We start from the raw sequence: 19,045 nt of genomic DNA, 5'->3' as shown, positions 1-19,045 counted from the left end.
AGGGGGGTATCTGGACACATGGCCATGGATCTTCATGAGACCTTATCCCTTGGATGGGGTGGGCTAGGTCCAGCACAACCTTTGGATGAGGCTGCAAATCTCTCCTGCCTCTCTTTAGCGTGGACAGGCTTGGGGGACAATGACTGAGCAAGTGAACACAAATGAAAGAACTATAACTCTAAGTCCCCTTCCATCAAGAGACGGAAGGATCGCTCTTGTTTTAAGAAAAAGTATGGGGGTGCCTGGGGGCTCAGCTGGTTAAGCGTCCAACTCTTGATTTTGGCTCAGGTCATGATCTCATGGTTTGTGATAGAGCCCTGCATTGGGCTCCACGCTGATGGCGGGGAGCCTGCTTGGGGTTCTCTCTCTCTCTCTCTCTCTCTCTCTCTCTCTCTCTCTCTCTTCCCCTCCCCCATTTAGGCATTCTCTCTCTCTCTCAAAATAAATAAATAAACTTAAAAAAAAGATGTATGGCATGAACATTTTAACATTTTCATGAAATCATGAAAATGTGAACAATGGTACATGGCCTTCAGAAAATTTTCTGGTAGCAACATCAGCACTGGTGATGAAGTAGGGACTGATCAGATCTATAGTTTTCTCTCTGCCTCCTATTTGGAAGCCAGATGGGCCACTTTAGATTAAGGAAACTTCCAGAATTCTTGCATAATTCTGGGCCAGTGGGGATTGGAGTACTTAATTATGGAGTTATAACTTTGTGTCTGAAAGTAGCTAGATAGTCATGCTAAAATATTCTTTAGATGGATATTATAATTAATTTTCATTTTATGAGTGTATGAAGACTTGGAAGCAATGCCAGGATTGAGGAATAAAGGAGGAATCCAACCTAGGATGCAAAACACACGTGAGGCTTGTTTTAGAAGTAATTTTGTATTAGCCCTTGTTTTGAAATACTGCAATGCATTTTCTAGACCTCAGCAGTGGTCCTGATAATCCAAATTTAATTCAAAGTCTCCCCTACAACTTCCAGAAACAGATGCAGAAATTCAAACAGGAAGGAATGCCTTCCAAAGCGACAGTGGGTCCCATCAGAAGTGTAACAATCAGGAGAGGTAGGCTGAAATAATGCATAGTCATCCGTCTGATGGACTGTGGGTCTAATCAAGTGGAAGCTTGTCCTCCAAAGGGACATGCTTGTATTTCAAATTTATTTTAATGCGCCTGATGAAAGGTATCTATTTTTGACTAGTCTGTAAGGTGCTATAAAGAGGATGGCATCATGTTGTAGAAAAATACGTGGAGAAGGAAGAGACTGGAGTTCTTGTTTTCTCTCTGCCACTTATTGGCCACGTGACCTAGGAAAGTTACTGACTTTCACTGGATAAAAAAAAAAAATGCCTTAGCGACATAGATAGGAGCCAGACCAGATAATCTCTTAGGGTCTTTCTAAAAACAGTCGTATGTCTGTATAGATGCTAAACTTTTGTACTATGTTTCTTAGTAGGATAATTGTCTTTTTTTTCCTTTTTTTCCGAATATTATACAATGAGCATTTATTGCTAGTTAAAATTATTTAATAAAGAATTTGCACTATTAGTATATGTTTTCCCAGTTAAAGAATTGTTGAACTGTTAGAAGTTTAAGAAACTTGGCTGATGGAACTATGGTTTCCATATATTATTTTATTTTATAATTATTTTGTTTTATTTGAGAGAGAGAGAGAGGGAGAGAGAGAGAGAGAGCAGGACTAGGGGAGAGGCGCAGAGGGAGAGAGAAAGAGAGAATCTCAAGCAGGTTCCATACTCAGCACAGAGCCTAATGCGGGGCTCGATCCCATGACCTTGGGATCATGAGTTGAGCCAAAATCAAGAGTCAGACCCTCAACTGACTGAGCCACACAGGCACCCCTCTATGTTATTTGAACCATGTAGTGGAAGTATGATCTTGATCCTAAATCTTTAGCAGTGTCAACCTGACACTCCAGAACTGAAAAGAGGAAATCATCTCTGATGTTCCAAAGGCCACCAAAATTCTCATTTGGGGTTAATACTGTGAGGATAAGCTTTCAGGCACCACGTTCATTGGTGGTTGGGAGACCGTGGGCTGGTTTCTTAGTCTCTCTTTTCTGCCATCTGTAAAATAAGGATTGATGTATGGATTAAATAATGATCAGAAGGCCTTATAGATAGCATTGCTCTGTAAAGGGTAGGTGTTTATTAGAATTTTCTAAATTAGTTGTACTAACAGAAGGAAATTCTTCAATGTTTTTCTTTGTTTAAAAATATTTTCATTGTTTTTCAATTAGTTTCTATTGATTGTGAAACACGTGCTATTATTTAATATGCAAAAATTGCTGAGTTGTCTTAAAATCAAATCTCAATGCCACAGAGTGATGTGCTTGCTATGTTTTGATTTCTTAAAATCGGATATTCTTATTAGAATAGCCATATTCTTGAGAGAGTGAGAATAAAAAACTAGAGAATTAAGAACAAATAACCTAGTCATTACCTAGTTTATTCTCATCCAATTATAATACATACTTTCGTATCTTCTAGAAAAGAGCCCTTCTGCCTAACGAATTCGTTTACAAGTGCACAAAAATAGAAGAGAAGGTAAAATTATGAAAATCTTTAAAGAATTATTAGAAATGAAACATATGCTTTGAATAGGGTAGCAGTGGAAATATCTGAAAATTATGAGGAATTTAATAAGCTAATATTTAAACATCTACACTTTAATAAATATCAAGGACATAAATAATTAAGTTGGCTCACCAAGAAGCTGATTGAGATAAAAATTAGAAAGTAACAGTGCCAACCTATTTTTTTTCATTCATTTTATATAGAGTATTTTCCTAAAGTTGTTTAATACACAATTTCTGTCTTATCACCTTGAAGACTTCTGTCATGAAAAGAACTCATTTGTCTGATGTTTCGATATAGCAGGCTTCTCAGTTGCATTTTATCTCATTACCGTCTCAAATTTATGTCCTCATGAAACACAGTTTTTATTATCTTAGTAGTGCTTTGGAGGCTTGAGTGTAGTAATTAGTTTGTCCCTTGCCTGCCTCTGTAGACTGTTGTGACAAGCAGAAAGGAGAAGACATGGCTTTCTGACTCCAAAGCTTCTGATACATTGAACTTGTAGTTACCCTTTCCGTCGGGGAATTCCCTTCAGTTCTGGGATAAGGCTGCTGCTTGTCTGGTTTCGAACTTGGCCAAGAGCATGGCCTGTGAGGTTCCTTTTCACAAGGACTGTCTGTGGATTCACCGGCAAGCCTTCATCCGTGCATTTGTTATTTTGCCTCTTCCAGAAAATCAAGTTCCTGGAATATATTGGGAAGCATTTTCTACCCCTTCTCCCAGCACATAATCCTATATATATACATATATACATATACATATACATATACATATACATATACATATACATATACACATATACATGTATATGTGTGTGTGTGTGTATATATATATATATATATACATATATATATATATATATATATATATATATATATATATATATATACATACATGTATATGTATATATATGAGGCAGTGTGTGGATTCATTCTGGCTTTCTCACAGCCCGGCCTGAAACTTTCTGAAAGTGTGTATTTTGTTCTATTTCTCGGGGATTCTCTGTCTTCAGCTCTGGTAACTGGCTCACTAACTTTGGCTGCCTCCCCTTCTCTGTATCAAACTTCCCCCTCACCGGTCTGTGTTCCTTCTCAAATACGTGGCTCGGGGTCTCCTTCCATGGAAACCGAAAGTAAGACATGTGACAGTCACTTGTATTTCATTCCTTCCCACCCCCTACCCCCGGCTGGCATGAGAGACCTTGGGAAGCGATTGTTTCTGAGTTGTATCACTCAGCTCTGTGGATCCGCCACAGACCTGACTCTAAAAGTGTCAGGAAAATCTTTCTGCTTCACCCCTCTTTATCGGCCCTTTCTTCATCCATTTAGAATTAGCAAAAGCTTTTTGTTGCTTAGGTGGTTCGCTATTTATTGCCCGCCTTCCAGAAGCCCACTGGCTTACCCAGAAGTTGTCCACACATCTAGTCTGCTCACCACTCAAGCATCTATTTTGCCAAACTGTCTCTTCAATGATACTGGGGACGGAGACTCTGTCTCGGTTATCTATTACTCAAAACTATCTTGAGAAAACAGCCAGTAGGGGCGCCTGGGTGGCTCAGTCGGTTAAGCGTCCAACTTCAGCTCAGGTCACGATCTCGCGGTCCGTGAGTTTGAGCCCCGCGTCAGGCACTGGACTGATGGCTCGGAGCCCGGAGCCTGCTTCCGATTCTGTGTCTCCCTCTCTCTCTGCCCCTCCCCCATTCATGCTTTGTCTCTCTCTGTCTCAAAATAAATAAACATTAAAAAAAAAAAAGAAACAACAGCCAGTAATTTCTCATGATTCCATGGATTCTCTGGCCTCACTTGGGATGTTCTTTTCTTCCTCTTGAGGATCACTCATGTGGCTGCATTCCACTGGGAGGTCTGCTGGCCTAGAATGTTCACAATGGCTTCTTTCACACGTCTGGTACCTCAGCTGGTGACTGGAATAGCTAGGACTTGCTGGGCCTTTCTTTCCCCATCTGGTCTGTCATTGTGTTGATAGTCTAGCTTGAGCTTCTTTACCTGGTGGCTGGCTTCTAAGGTGAAAGCCAAAGCTACAAGATCTTTGAAAGACTTGACTCAGAGATCCCAGAGAAGTGAAGAGCCATTATTTCCATTGCCCTCTCTTGGTCAAAGCAAGCGATTAGGCCAGCCCAGATTCGAGGGGCAGAGAAATAAATTCTACCTCTTGATGGAAGGAGTAGCATGTGCTTATAGAAATGAGAGGAACTGTTGGTGCCATCTTGGGAAATGATCTGCCAGAGCACATAATTGTTTCCGCTGGTTCTTTCATGTTGTTTCTCTTCTCCCAATTATTTAGCTTACCTGGGCCAGAGATTTTCTTCTCATTTTCCTCAGCATCTACCAATGTCAATCCTTTCTACGTGATGTGCCTCTTTTGCACATATTCCACAAGGCATAGTGAGACCACTGGGTACAATAGCTGAGATAACTTTTACGTAGTAGTGTTGGCCGTACTCTTGGTAACTGCTTCAGTAGTACCTCCTGTGCTTAAAAGTTTAGTTTTTGGGGGCGCCTGGGTGGCTCAGTCAGTTAAGCGTCCAGCTTCGGCTCAGGTCATGATCTTGTGGTCTGTGAGTTCGAGCCCCGCGTTGGGCTCTGTGCTGACAGCTCGGAGCTTGGAGCCTGCTTCCAATTCTGTGTCTCCTTCTGTCTCTACCCCTCTCCTACTTGCACTCTCTCTCTCTCTCTCCCTCTCTCAAAAATAAACATTAAAAAAAATTTTTTTTGAGTTTAGTTTTTTTGTTGAAAGTGTAGTTGACACACAATGTTACACTAGTTTCCGCTGTACAACATGGTCACTCCACAATCCACACATTATGCTCTGCTCATTACAGGGTAGCTACCATCTGTCACCATCGACTATGTTCCCTGCGGTGTACCTTTTGTCCCCAGGAATTAATCGTCCCATACCTGGAAGTCTGTATCTAATTCATTATTTAAAAACCAAAGGTTGCAAGCATCTCAAGATATCTATTTACCAAATGAGTTCCTGGAAAAACTGCCTTGGCTATTCAAGTCTTCTGATCGTATAATTCTCTTCTTGTCATTTTAGGAGAGGCACATACAACAGGAAGTTAGAGTTGGCTACTTTGCAAGATTAGCCTCCTTTTCCTAGAATTTTAATGGGTGAGAAATCTGAGAAACTTACAGACGTACTTTTGGAACTGCCACTTGAAGCAGCTTGGTCTTGTCCTTGGGGAGACCTGTCAAGCATTTCTGTCTCATTATCTCCCAGAGTTTCTCCTGATGTAAATGGCTAAGGTCTATAGTCCTTTTCCCCTTCTTCCCACACCCGCTCCTCAGAGAGTGTACCCTGTGTTAAAAACAAGCATGAGTCCAATTTTTGGACGAAAAGTCTCTCTTCCTTTTCTTATCCTCCTTTCTGTTATTTTTTTTGGTTCCATTAAAAGATTTGCCCTAGAGCCAAGAGAATTTTTAGACAGTGTCTTAGAAATGAATTTAAAAGACACATTTTCTGTATCTTCAGTATTAAATAAAATGAAATTATTTACTGTTTGCCCTTTTCTCAGCAAGGGGATAATTACTCAAATGACTGAAAGCTATGTCCTTTGGCCTCGTTTTACAGATATTTTGAAATTTCGTTCTCCTTCTCTAAAGAGCAGTTCAAGAAGCAAAGGTATTTGCATATTTAATTTGTCATGCTGTAATTGTAAAATCAAACCCTCTAAAAAACTACGAAGGTTTTCTTCTTCATGTTACTGTCATTTTATTCCACGTGACTTGCTTAACCAGAACAAAACTAGTCGGCATTCACTGGACGTGGCAGATGCTGGAAAATTCCACGTCGAGGCCGAATGCACTATTCCGAGGGCACATCAGCCGATCAGCAGGCCAGCTGGGCCGGCTGGTAGTTCCGGGAGGTGTGAGGTCGGGGGGAGTCTGGCAAAGGTGTTAACCGTGCTCCAAAAGGCTAGCCTGGCTTTCGTGAGTGAGAAAACGGGCACAAATAATTGTTGGGAGTCCTGATCTGGAACCCTTAGTGATAGGGCTCCCTATTGGTGTTGGCAAGGCGTCCAGCCACTACTCAGGGGTTTAGGAGGAAAATGAGAATTTCCTGAGCAATTGATTAGTAACAGCAAACAGGACCTTAGTCCAAGAAGACCTAAGACTCTAGCAACTTTGACAACTGGGAAATGAGGCAAAGACCATTTGTCAGACACGGAACACAGACCTCACAATGTTGTTACGGGATGAGCTAGTGCCCTGCGGAGTCCCTCTACGTGAGGCACGCCCAGTGCTTGCTTGGGGACATTAGGACTCCACAGGTTAGAAACCAGCGTCACCACTTTGTGTTGTCTCTTAAACCAGCTATAACCAAGTAGGTAAGAAATTAGGGACGGTGTTCATCCAGTGTGATTTCACGAAAGTAGTGATGTGTTTGTATTTTACGAAAGTATTTATGAAAGTGATTTATGAAAATGGTACTTGGGATGCAAATACCCCCAAACTGGTGGGGATGGTCCAACCCTTAGATGGGGTTTTGTCCCCAGAAAAAAAAATGTAATGCCTTGATACAAAAATTCCTTCCAGTGTTTGACTGCATATGATGAGGTGTCGTAAGAAGAGGAGGACAGGGACAGGGCTGGAGTGTGGAGAGGGTTTGAGGGTGTGGAAGGTTGGATGAGAGGGCAGAAACCTCACTTCACAGCTGCACTGAAAGTTGGGACAGATGTGAGCCGCTGCAGTATCCGTATCTCACATCTGCTAGCCAGGCTCCCTCATTTCCCAAATTAACTATTACTCACTGAATCCAGGGACTTACAATTTTGTTACCGTAGACTTCGCTGAGAAGGCAGTAATGAAATGCATTGCATGATCTGGTTTCTCACCAAGATAAATTTCAGAATTTGGTAGGTGCAACTGAGAGAATTCAGTTTCTTTTAGTAGCATTAAAAAAAAAAAAAACAAATCCCTCTCGGGTCAGAAAAATGAGGTCGTGATTTCTCTTCAATCTCCTCCTTTTGGTCCTCAAGTCTGTAATCATCTCAAGTCAACAAGTATCTATTAGGCATCTCTTGTATGCCTCATGTTAACTATTTTGAGCAGAGCTACTTAAGTAGGAGAGGAGAGGTAGCCCTCGATAAGTCCCATTCACCCAATGTTTATTTTGACAAACACCAAGCTTTTTCCTTAATGTATCTTTAATCCTCATAATAATATTCGGGGTATTAATCTAGTTACTATCGCTGTACAACATGCAATCCCAAACTTGGTAGCTCACAATGACTTTTTATTACGCTGACAGATTCTGGGTCAAAAATTTAGACGGAGCATGGAGGAAATGGCTTGTTTATGATTCGTGAAGTCTCAGGTCTCAGCAGTGACAGTTTGAAAGCAGGATCTAAAACCATCTGGAAATGTTCTTATTAACATACCTGGTGGGTGATATTAGCTGTCGATTGGGGCTGTTGACTAAGGTTGTTGACTGGGGCCGTTGTTTGGGGCTGTTGACTTGGCCACTACACTTGGTCTCTCCGTGTGGCTGGGGCTTCCTCACAGCATGATGTTCCCAGGACCTCCAAAAGTGATTAATTATTCCAGCTAACAAGGAGGAAACTGCATTGGCTTTAATGAATAGCTTTGGATGTCATGCAGCATTATTTCTAATGCACTCTATTGGTTATGATGGAATTTCAAGTCTGCCCTGAATTCACAGAGAGGGTACATAGATTCCCACCTCTGTTTTTCCTTAAGGTTATTTATTTATTTTTGAGAGAGAGAGAGAGTGCACATGTGCAAATGAGTGGGGGAGGGGCAGAGAGAGATAGAATCCCAAGCAGGCTCCACAATTCAGCACAGAATCCGATGTGGGGCTCAAACTCATGAGTCATGGAATCATAACCTGAGCTTAAATAAAAAATCAGACCCCTAACCGACTGAGCCACCCAGGTGCCCCTAGACTCCCACCTCTTAAAGAAAGAATGTCAAAGATTTTGCAGACATGTTTTAAAGCAACCACAGTTTATACTCATGTAAAAACATTAGCTTCTTCCCAAGATGCCCTGAAAGTGACATGTCATCAGGCTTAGGCTTGAGGTCTGGTATCTTGCATCAAAATCAATCCATGTGTGGTTGAGACTCCTTGGGAAGCTCTTCAAGTTATGGTTCCTCTTTATCCAAGAATCTACGGATCCAAGAAACCAAGTATTTACCCTATACACACCCAGCTTAACACCATTCCAGGATGGGACAGGCATAGATAACTGTTAATGCATCCTGGTTCAAAAGGCTACAGAATGGAGGCACACAGCAGCCAGTGGTCCATAGCAATTGTGAAATCCAGTCAGACATGGGCTGCTCAGTTCTACTTGAGTAGAGCTCAGTTCTCCTTCTTAGGAGTTTGTTTCTGTGGTTTTGGCCTCTTCTCTCTCAACTCTTGGTTCAACCCTTTGAGTTGTCCTTTCTTTTCCATTAGAATTGACTCATGTTTGCAACTGGGCAAATTCATCCTGCTTCCTGCCCATAGTAATATGGGTTCAGTCCAAAGGCCTCCCTTCATGTACTAGTTCTGTCCCTTTTAGTACAAACTGACATGTTTCCATCAGTACAAGTTTCTTAAAACTTTGTGGGTTTTCTCTGGCCCTTTAAGGTTCACTCCATTATCCAAATCCATGAACACAGATATCATTAAGATACCTTCTCTATCTTGACGTCCCAGAGAGGTTGTTGAGTGACAAAGCCCTTGAAATTACTGGAAGCCCTTTAAAAGGGAGGATCTATGAGATATGCCTTTGATATCCTTAGGGGTCTTTTTGTATGTCTGAAAGTTTCTGTGATCATCTTTGAGATCTTCTCTGAGGCCTCAACAAATGATGTCACAGCTTCCCTTTTAGATGTTATCTTTGCCCTAGAACTACTTCTTAATTTGGAAATTGTTTGACATTTGAAGATGCCAGGAATATGAAACAGTTTTACTTTTGAGCTCAGTAACGTCTAGCTCTTGTGTGTTTGCTCAAAATTTAGCTTCAACACTAAACACTTTGCCTTTTAGCCATTTTTTCATAGGCAGCAAGAAGAAGTCAGGGGGCTTTTTAAATATTCTGCAAGGAAATACGCTTTGCTAGAGCATCAAATTCCTTGGGTGTATTTCCAATTTTTCACATTACCACATGTGATAGTTTGGCCAAACTTTGTACCACTGGGTAATAAGATTTCACTTTCCTCTAGCTTCTTATAACATTTTCCTTGCTTTTCTTCAAATCCTTACCAGCAGCCCGCTCTACCCTTGTCAGGCTTTCATTAACTGTCTCCTTCAGGTTCAGCTGCAGCCAAGCTGTAGCCTCAAAGCCAATGTCTCATGCTTTAGGTTTTTGAAATAGTAGCACTCTACTTCTAGGTACCAAATATCTGTCCTAGTTATTATTGCTGCATAGTAAATTGCTTCCAAAATGAATAGCTTAAAACAACCATTTCATTATGCTCATGTATCCTTTGGCTCAGGAAGTTGGACAGGGCCAGTGGAAATAGCTTGCCTTTGCTCCATGATGGCTGGGGCCTCTCCAAGGAAGACTCAATGGGCAGGCATTGATTTGACAGTTGAGGGCTAGAATCGTCTGGAGGTGTCTTCACTCACATGCCAAGCAAGTGATGCTGGCTGTTGGCTAGGACCTCAGATGGGGCTGCCTACTGAAACACCTACCGTATGGCCTCTTCATGTGGCCTGGGCTTCCCCACAGTATGGTGGCTCAGAGTAGTTGGACTTCTTAAATGATAACTCAAGGCTCTAACAGTGAATATCTCGATGAATAAGGCAGAAGCTGCATACCTTTTATTGACTTGATCTTGGAAATTACCCAGATCATTTCTCCTATATTCTATCGATTATAAACAAGTTGTAAATGCGCCTAGTTTTAACAGAATATGGAGACTCGTGTCTTCATTGGAGAGATGTCAAGAAATTTTCAGACATTTTAAAACATCAATGAATATTATGAACTTATTTTGCCTGTAAGGTTAAAGTGGCTGCATCCAAATTCATTTGACTCCAAAGCCAAACCTCTCCATCATTAAGGAGTATCACTTCCAAATATGCTACAGAGTAAACATTAATCACAAGAGAGAATTTTGAGCTAAAACGTATAGTTTTTGAAGTGAGCTTGGGAAGAAGTGGCGAAAGTGGAATGTTTGATGTTAATAAGAAAGTAACAAAACTGGCTTTTTCTAAAAGGAAAGGCTCGTAAAGAAACACATTGTACAAATTTGCTTGAGGGCAGGGTACCTTGGAGCTGGGCAGGGAGAAAAGGCTAGGCAGGTAAGATGGTGCCATCTTGTAAAGGACTTGAACTTTATTCTGTAGGGAGCACCAGCTAGGGTATCTGAGCAGGAAAGTAATATCTATGCCTAAGAGAGATCATTAATTTCAAGACCTTAGATTAGAATGGCGTAAGAATGGAGGCAAACAATTAGAGGATAATTATTAGGCATGATGTTATTTTATTTGAGATATAATTTTCTGGAGTCAGACACACTACTGTTGCACTATGAGGCCCTTTGGATATAATTTGCTAAAGAGACATAATCTTTTGTCTTTGTCATCCTCTCCCCCACCACCAAAAAGAAGACTCTGGCTCTCTGGACAGCATTCTGTAGCCGAAGTAATTATTTATGTGTCTGTACACTTGTTTACCATGGAAGATTTTGATGTGGCTTAAGAGCAATATAAAATGTGAGAGTAATGAAAAATAGAATCCAGGCCAGAGAAAATACAAGTTCACTTTCACGATAAGACAAGCTGGAAAATATCATGGATCAATGCAAAGAACAGGGCCCTCTGAGTTTAGTCAATGGGGCTACAAATTGGACTCTGAACATCCAGGAAGCCAAAGCAAACAGGAAACCCCAAATGCTGCAAAATTCATATCATCCCTGGGATCTGACCCATGTCACTCGTGGCATTTCCTAAGGACAAACAGGGCAACTGGTAGTCATGTGGATTTGAAGGTGGTTATCGCCTAGAAATCAAATGAAATTAGTCATCTGATTCTGGTTTCGGTAATAGAAGGAGCCCATTTGTGTAGATTTTGATGAGAAATTCTCCAGTGGGAATAGTGGGGTGGCACTGTGGTTCAAACAGCATAAAGATAAAAAGGCAAATGAAGTACAAAGTAAGGAAACAGAGAATAAATCTGTCCGTCACGGCTGGTGCTTTTCAAGGTACAGTGAGAACTGTACGAGAGACAGCATGAGTGGTCTCATTCTCCTTCTGTACCGCACAGAAAGACTACATACAGATCATGTGAATCACCAGTTTTTAAACACTTGAGTAGGTATTTCTTGTGAGTTTCTTTTATCATGTGCATATTTCATTGATTACGTCTAAGAAATTAATGGCCATGTTGGTGTATCAGTCGAATTGTAGCATAGAACTCTACTGACAATGGTATCCTACCTGCAGATTTGACTTTATATTAGAAATCATTCCAAGGCCCGTGGAAAGACAAGATTCCTACAAAATCAAGCTGTGTCTTCTGCTTATTCTGTGAATCTTTTCCAGTGAGACGTCTTTCATCAGTGTCCATTTCTTCTCTCTTTTGTCTTTACTTTTTTTCCGTAAAGATTTTATTTTTGAAATATAGCTACTCCGGGCAAATGGCCAGGGATAATTTTCAGGGAAACACTCTTAAAATAAGACCTTTGACAGCCCTGTACTGAGCGGTAATGATTATGCATCACACAGCACTCTGAGTCTCTTGATAGACAGATTTCTCCCATCATGAAAGCAGCCCTAATCATCAGCATACAACCAAAACCTTCACTCATGCTTTCTTTTTGGAGGAAGAGCAATTTGATGCCTAAATTTATGGCTTGTATTAAAAGCTGAGAAGTCTAAGATCCATAATTTGAAGTATACTGTATCATTGTTAATATCTTTTTCCCAAAGGCTTCAAAGGAATGCATTCCCCCCCCACACCGCCCCGCCCTGCTCCAAGCATCATCATTCTGGCACATAAAGTACTTTTGATTTGAGGTAGGAGAATTCAGTTCTAATGTATTTCCTAGGTTCCTACCTCCTATGTGCAGAGAACCACAATACGTCCTGCAGGGAGGTGCGAAACCAAAGGCTTAGCTTAGGAAGCATATAGTCTAGAAAGAGCCGTGACCACAATGCAAATAACCACAACTCAATGGAGGTACAGATAGCTATGGGTTGGGTGGAGAGGCAAGTCTAGGCAAGTTTCCACGGGACAGGGGTGGGGAGAACCAGGACAGATTTCATAAAGGTGGGGAGAAGTTTGATGGATAGAAATAGGAGTGACAATATCAGTAAAAATTAACTTGTCGTACTCGTCAACACACTCAAAATAGATAGCTAATATTTAAGAAACATCTTCAGCTGTACTACAAATTTAACATCCAAGCAAATTTCAGGTGGACAGCCAAAAAATATTTCCTTGATAGAGTTAGGGAAACCGAAAAGTTGAACAGTTTCCCTTTGAGTTGTTTTCAGGAGGAAAATGTCTTGTTCCCCTTCCTGGACCAACTAACAACTTTGCCTGGAAGAGAAGGAAGTTGGAGTTGTACTCACACACCCAACTGCACAGCGGCTGATAAGAGGAACTTCCATTTAGTCATTTTTAAATAGCAGAGAGTTCAGCTCCGTTAAGTGTTGAAAAGTGGAAAAGGCTGTTGAAATATGTCCGTTAATACCCAACTTTCTCCTTTCTTCTCCCCCCGCCGGACATACAGTCATGGTTGCTTTTGGGGTTTTCCTGACTGTCTGCAATTCGAGTAAAAACTAGTCTAATGATCCTACTTCTACCGAATTGTCAAGAGAAGATGTGCACACAGTGCAAGATAGTTTGACTTTGTATTTGAGGTCTGTCATCCAATGGAGGCAATTTCTAGCGGAAGCATTACTGATTTCTTGAGAAATAGCTTATAAAGAAAATTTTCACTCACAAATCCAAAGGAATGGAAGAATGACAGAGAAGAGACTAGGGGGCACATAAAAATGATTAAAAACACTTGCTGGCCTTCATTCTAACAGGTCATTGACTGACAGGACATTCATAACCTCAATACTCCAAAAAGAAGGCTTAGCATGAGAGAAATAGCTTCTGTGTAAGATCGATCTGTTGAAATAATAGGAAAAAAAAAAAAAAAACAAAAAGGAAAACCTGAAATCTTGAACTCTAAGAGGAACAAGTCTATACAAGTCCCCAGTCTGTGTTAAGATTCCCTATTTGTTCAAAAGAAATTAAAGTGGTCAGAAGGGAATTGTGTGATGGGGAAAAAAAAAAAAGACTGAACAGGAAGCCAGGAGACCAGTTTTTTTCATTCAGTTCCAGTGTCGCTTCTTTGACTTCATGTTTTCTCATTTGTAAAACAAAAATAATATTCTGCCGTAAATCTCATAAACCTTTCCTAGGACATTTGTTGGAATAAAATCAGATATAAGACGCAGGAGCTTCTTTGAGAAGGGTAAAATATAAGCTAATAATCATCATTTTTTAAGGTTTATTTATTTATTTTGAGAGAGATAACACAAGCAGCGGAGGGGCAGAGAGAGAGATAGGGAGAGAGAGAGAGAATCCCAACATGGGGCTCAAACCCACAGACTGTGAGACCATGGCCTGAGCCAAAATTAAGAGTCAGTTGCTTAACCCCCTGAGCCACCCAGGTGCCCCAATCACTACCATTTCTCTACAGAATGCTTTGTATATACCGACATAGGCTTTCTTTTTTTTTTTTTTTTAATTTTTAAATTTTTAAATTTATTTTTGAAGGAGAGAGAGAGACAGAGCATGAGCGGGGGAGGAACAGAGAGAGAGGGAGACACAGAATTTGAAGCAGTCGCCAGGCTCTAAGCTGTCAGCACGGCCCGATGCAGGGCTCAAACTCATGAACTGTGAAATCATGACCTGAGCTGAAGTTGGATGCTTAACTGACTGAGCCACCCAGGCGCCCCCTGACATAGGCTTTAAATATATAACCTCATTTAAGCCCCAGAACAATCTTGAGGTAGGTAGACTCACTGTCCTATAGATTAGGACACTGAGGTTTAGAAACACCAAGAGTTTGCAGATAATCACGACGGTAATAAATGGCAAAGCCAAGATTCTCTGATTCAACTGCTACCCAACTGGAGAAGCACCGAGCACTGATCTAATGGATTGTTTGGTTTAATCCTTCCATTTAGCAGGCGGGTCTCTCTGTTTTCTTATCTCCGCTCTTCATTCGAAATCATGCTTACCAATTTTTATGCCAGTTCCTTTCCTCAGCACCACTGAGCTTGTTATCTTTGCCCAAACACGCCCGCCCCCCACTCTTCACTCCGACCCTTAAACATTTTTCCAGTCTCCATCCCACCCCCACCGTGGAGATGCGATACCGCACTTCGCACTGCGTTCCTAGCTTTAGCACAAAGCCAGCCACTTAGTAGGTACATAAAGAGCCATTCAATGGAACACTGCATGGAGGAAACTAACATATGCAGAGAAGTGAATTGAAGGGACCGATGCCATGTGGCACAGCAGACCTCCAGACATTTAAATCCACTGTTCTTTTTACCATCTCACTGGGGGGTAAGTTTATTTCCTGTCCGCAATAATGGATTTTGAAGCTGCATCCTTTAATCATAAGCCATTAATTAAAACAGTGATTCTCTAAATTAGTCATGCACTGTAAAAATAGAATGGTATATTATCTGACAGGAATGTCGAGATAGCTAAAACAAGATCTGGGACCAATTAATGACATGAGAATGGAAAGACTAGAAGCAATATGCAGCTACTGGAGAAGAGGCTGAAGACTATCTCATATTAATTTTTGCAGCATATAAAATACTTGGTGTCAATCCAGTTTGAAGAAAACAACACTCTTCCTCCTGCTTAACTATGTAGACTTTAGTTCCAGCCTCTTCCTGGCAGGGCACAACCATGTTAAAAACAACTAAAAATTGCACCAAAAAAAAAAAAAAATGCAAGAATGAAAATTACTAGGTAAATACAAGATTCAATAAATTATGTTTCGGTGAACTTGTAATGCAGAAGCAGAATTATAATTTTGAAATGAGAAAAGATACTTTCATCTATGAAGAGATGGGATCATTTCAAAAAGTGACGTCACCGTGCCATAGCATTGATAGATGGCATTGCACACATCAGGGTGGATAATCCATTTTCCCTTTTGCCTGTTTAGTATAAAGCAATCATGATGCCACCTAGTGTTTATTAAAATTCATTGACAGATGATATATACGAACTTCAGGGGAAATGTGTCACACTTGTGGTATGATTTATTCTTTCAACTTAACGGTCCATTTTCAAATGGCTTGGTAACCTGGAAAGTTAATCTAACATGCACGTTGTAGATGGACTGATTGTGATCAATCAAGCTGGAATGTAAAAAAACAAAACAAAACAAAAACAAAAACTAAACTAAACTAAAATAGGGGCGCCTGGGTGGCTTAGTCAGTTAAGCGTCTGACTTTGGCTCAGGTCATGGTCTTACTGTTTGTGAGTTTGAGCCCCTCGTTGGGCTCTGTGCTGACAGCTCAGAGCCTGGAGCCTGCTTTGGATTCTGTGTCTCCTTCTCTCTCTGCCCCTCCCCTGCTTGCACTCTGTGTCTCTCTCTCAAAAATAAACATTTTAAAAAGTTAAAAACAAATGACACTAGTGTTTTTAAAAGTCTTCATGGCAGAAAATTCCAAACATATACAAAAGTATAGAGAACAGTATAAGAAACCCCAGGTTTCATCACTCAATTTGAATAATTATGCACTCAAGGCTAATACTGGCCGATTAATACTCTTCTCCTTACAAGATTATTTTGAGCAAGTTCATCTTTTATTGAAGCAAATGCTATGATATTCTTCTCAGTCTTTGATCCAAAAGTATGTTAATATGCATCCCTACAGCCTAAAGACCTTTTCAGAATATGACCAGAACATCACTATTAAACCTGAAAATATTAACAATAATTTCCTGATATTATTGGCTGTTGATTAGTGTTCAAATTTGTCTGATTCATAATTTTTTTATAGTTGGTTTGTATGACATAAGATCTAAAGGTTGCAATCTGTTGATCAATCTTTTAAGTTTCTTTTTATCTTTGGGCTCCCTCTTTCATTTTTCATTATAATGGATTTAAGAAAACCAGAATACTTGTCTGGTAAGCTTCCCCTTTCCTGAAATTTTCTAACTGCATCCCTGTACTATATGGTTTAACTCTTTCTTGCATTTCCTGTAAATCAGGTAGTGAGATCTAGAGGCTTAATTATTCAGATTCAAGTTGTTTGATGGTAATATTTCATAAAAGTGTTTCTTTCCATCAGGAGGTACCTGTTATCTGATTGGCTGTCTGGGTTATCAACAATCATTAACAATCATTGCGTAGATCTAGATGCATTATTTCATTCAGGTTTGCCAAGGTGGTGATATTCTAATTTTATCACTCTTTCTTCGTTAGATAGAATGCTGTCCAATTTTCCCTCATCAATTATTTTCCTGAAGTACCATTCAAACATATCAGGTAAGATAACTACTTGAATTCATTTTCACCCTCATCACTTTTCGAAATAACAAATGGATTCCCTCACATCTCCCAAATGGGACCAATGAGATTTTTTTTTTTTGGTATCAGTACTGGCTAATGGATTTAAACATAGTTGACGTCTTTCAATTGGTGGCAGTTAATATTTAGTTGATGCTCAAATTGTCTTGTTGTTGGCCAGTTAAAGACTCTCCAGTTTGGCTCTCAAGTTCTTTTGATGTGATGTTTTAGGTATATTTTGGCATGACAAGACATTTTAGGCTCACCTTGTACATTTCTTGCCCAAGACCTGCGATCGGCCATTTACCCAAGGGAAGCCTTGGTTTCTCTGACATATATGTGCAGGTGTATATATTTTTAAGTTATAGTATTAGTTTGTATTTACATTTCCAATGCAAATTTTAGATAATAGAGGGGCGCCTGGGTTCAGTCATTTAAGTGGCCGACTTTGGCTCAGGTCATGATATCGCGGTTTGTGAGGTCCAGCCCTGTGTCAGGCTCTGTGCTGACAGCTCAGAGCCTGGAGCCTGCTTTGGATTCTGTGTCTCCCTCTCCCTCTCTGCCCCTCCTCCACTCGTGCTCTGTCTCTCCCTCTCTCTCAAAGATAAATAAACGTTAAAAAAATTTTTATTAGGGACTCCTGGATGCCTCAGTCAGTTGAGCGTCCAAGTTTGGCTCATGGGTTTGAGCCCCATGTCGGGCTCTGTGCTGACAGCTCAGAACCTAGAACCTGCTTCAGATTCTGTCTCCCTCTCTCTCTACCCCTCCCCTGCTCATGCTCTGTCTCTCTCAAAAATAAATAAACATTACATTTTTTTTCAATTTTATTTTTAAAAAACCCAGAAATTTTAGATAATAGAGAATTAGATTAGATTATAGTTTATAAGAATGAACAATTCTTTGATTTTAACTTTTTTTCCCTCACACTGGAAATCTTGGTTTGTTCCTAAGAACATTCACAGAATTACTTATTCGATTTCCCCTATAGAATGTATAATAGTTACAGAATGGCAATGCCAGTATTATTACTAAAAATAGTTTAAAATTTATTGTGTTTATTTTCAGGGCCCATATCGCTAGGGATATATCACCAGATTGGCATATTTTAAAGTCACTTGAAATATTTCCTCTTTCTGTGCTTATGCTGCCAAACGAATGAACAGTTACATTTATTCATTGTATTTTGCTTTGATTGATAGGGATTGCTTTTTAAAGAAAATTTAAAATTATAATTATTTATAATACTGCTATATCATAATACTTATGCATATATTTATTTAAAATTTATTTATTTATTTTGAGAGAAGAGAGAGGGAGAGAACAAGTGGGGGAGGGGCAGAGAGAGAATCCCATGCAGGCTCTCGGCTATCATCGAGGAGCCCGACACAGGGCTCGATCCCATGAATTGTGAGATCATGACTTGAGCCAAAATAGAGAGTTGGATGCTTAACTGACTGAGCCTCCAGGTGCCCCCTCCCTTTTTTTGTATACTGTCTTCCTTATGCCCCTCACTTTAGTGTTGGTTTTACACATACATACATAGTCAAAGTGTTGATAGCCAGACATTATGCCGGTTCTTCAACCAAATGGTTGTATGAGTCATTTCTAGTGGATTCCTCAGAAAGGGCACATGAGAACAGCACTCCCTGAGTTCTTACATATTCATTAGTTTTTATATGACTTTAAAGTTGAATGTCTATTTTTCTGGATAGAAAATCCATGCCCACATTTTTTTTTTTTTTTTTTTTTTTTTTTTTTACTCCTTGTAATACAAATGTTACTCCATTGTCCTATGGCATAGAGTGTTGCTATTGAAAAGTCCAGTGTTGGAGCTTGGTCATTTTGCTTTGGATGTTTGATGTTTTTTTCTTTTAGTTCAGTAGAGTTACTAAAACATGTCTCATTTTGGCCACTCTGAGCTGA

The sequence above is a fragment of the Panthera leo genome, chromosome B4, assembly GCF_018350215.1.
Source record: "Panthera leo isolate Ple1 chromosome B4, P.leo_Ple1_pat1.1, whole genome shotgun sequence".
NCBI classification, from domain to species: Eukaryota; Metazoa; Chordata; class Mammalia; order Carnivora; family Felidae; genus Panthera; species Panthera leo.
The sequence above is the reverse complement of the archived record's forward strand: the minus strand, read 5'-3'. Positions refer to the sequence as shown.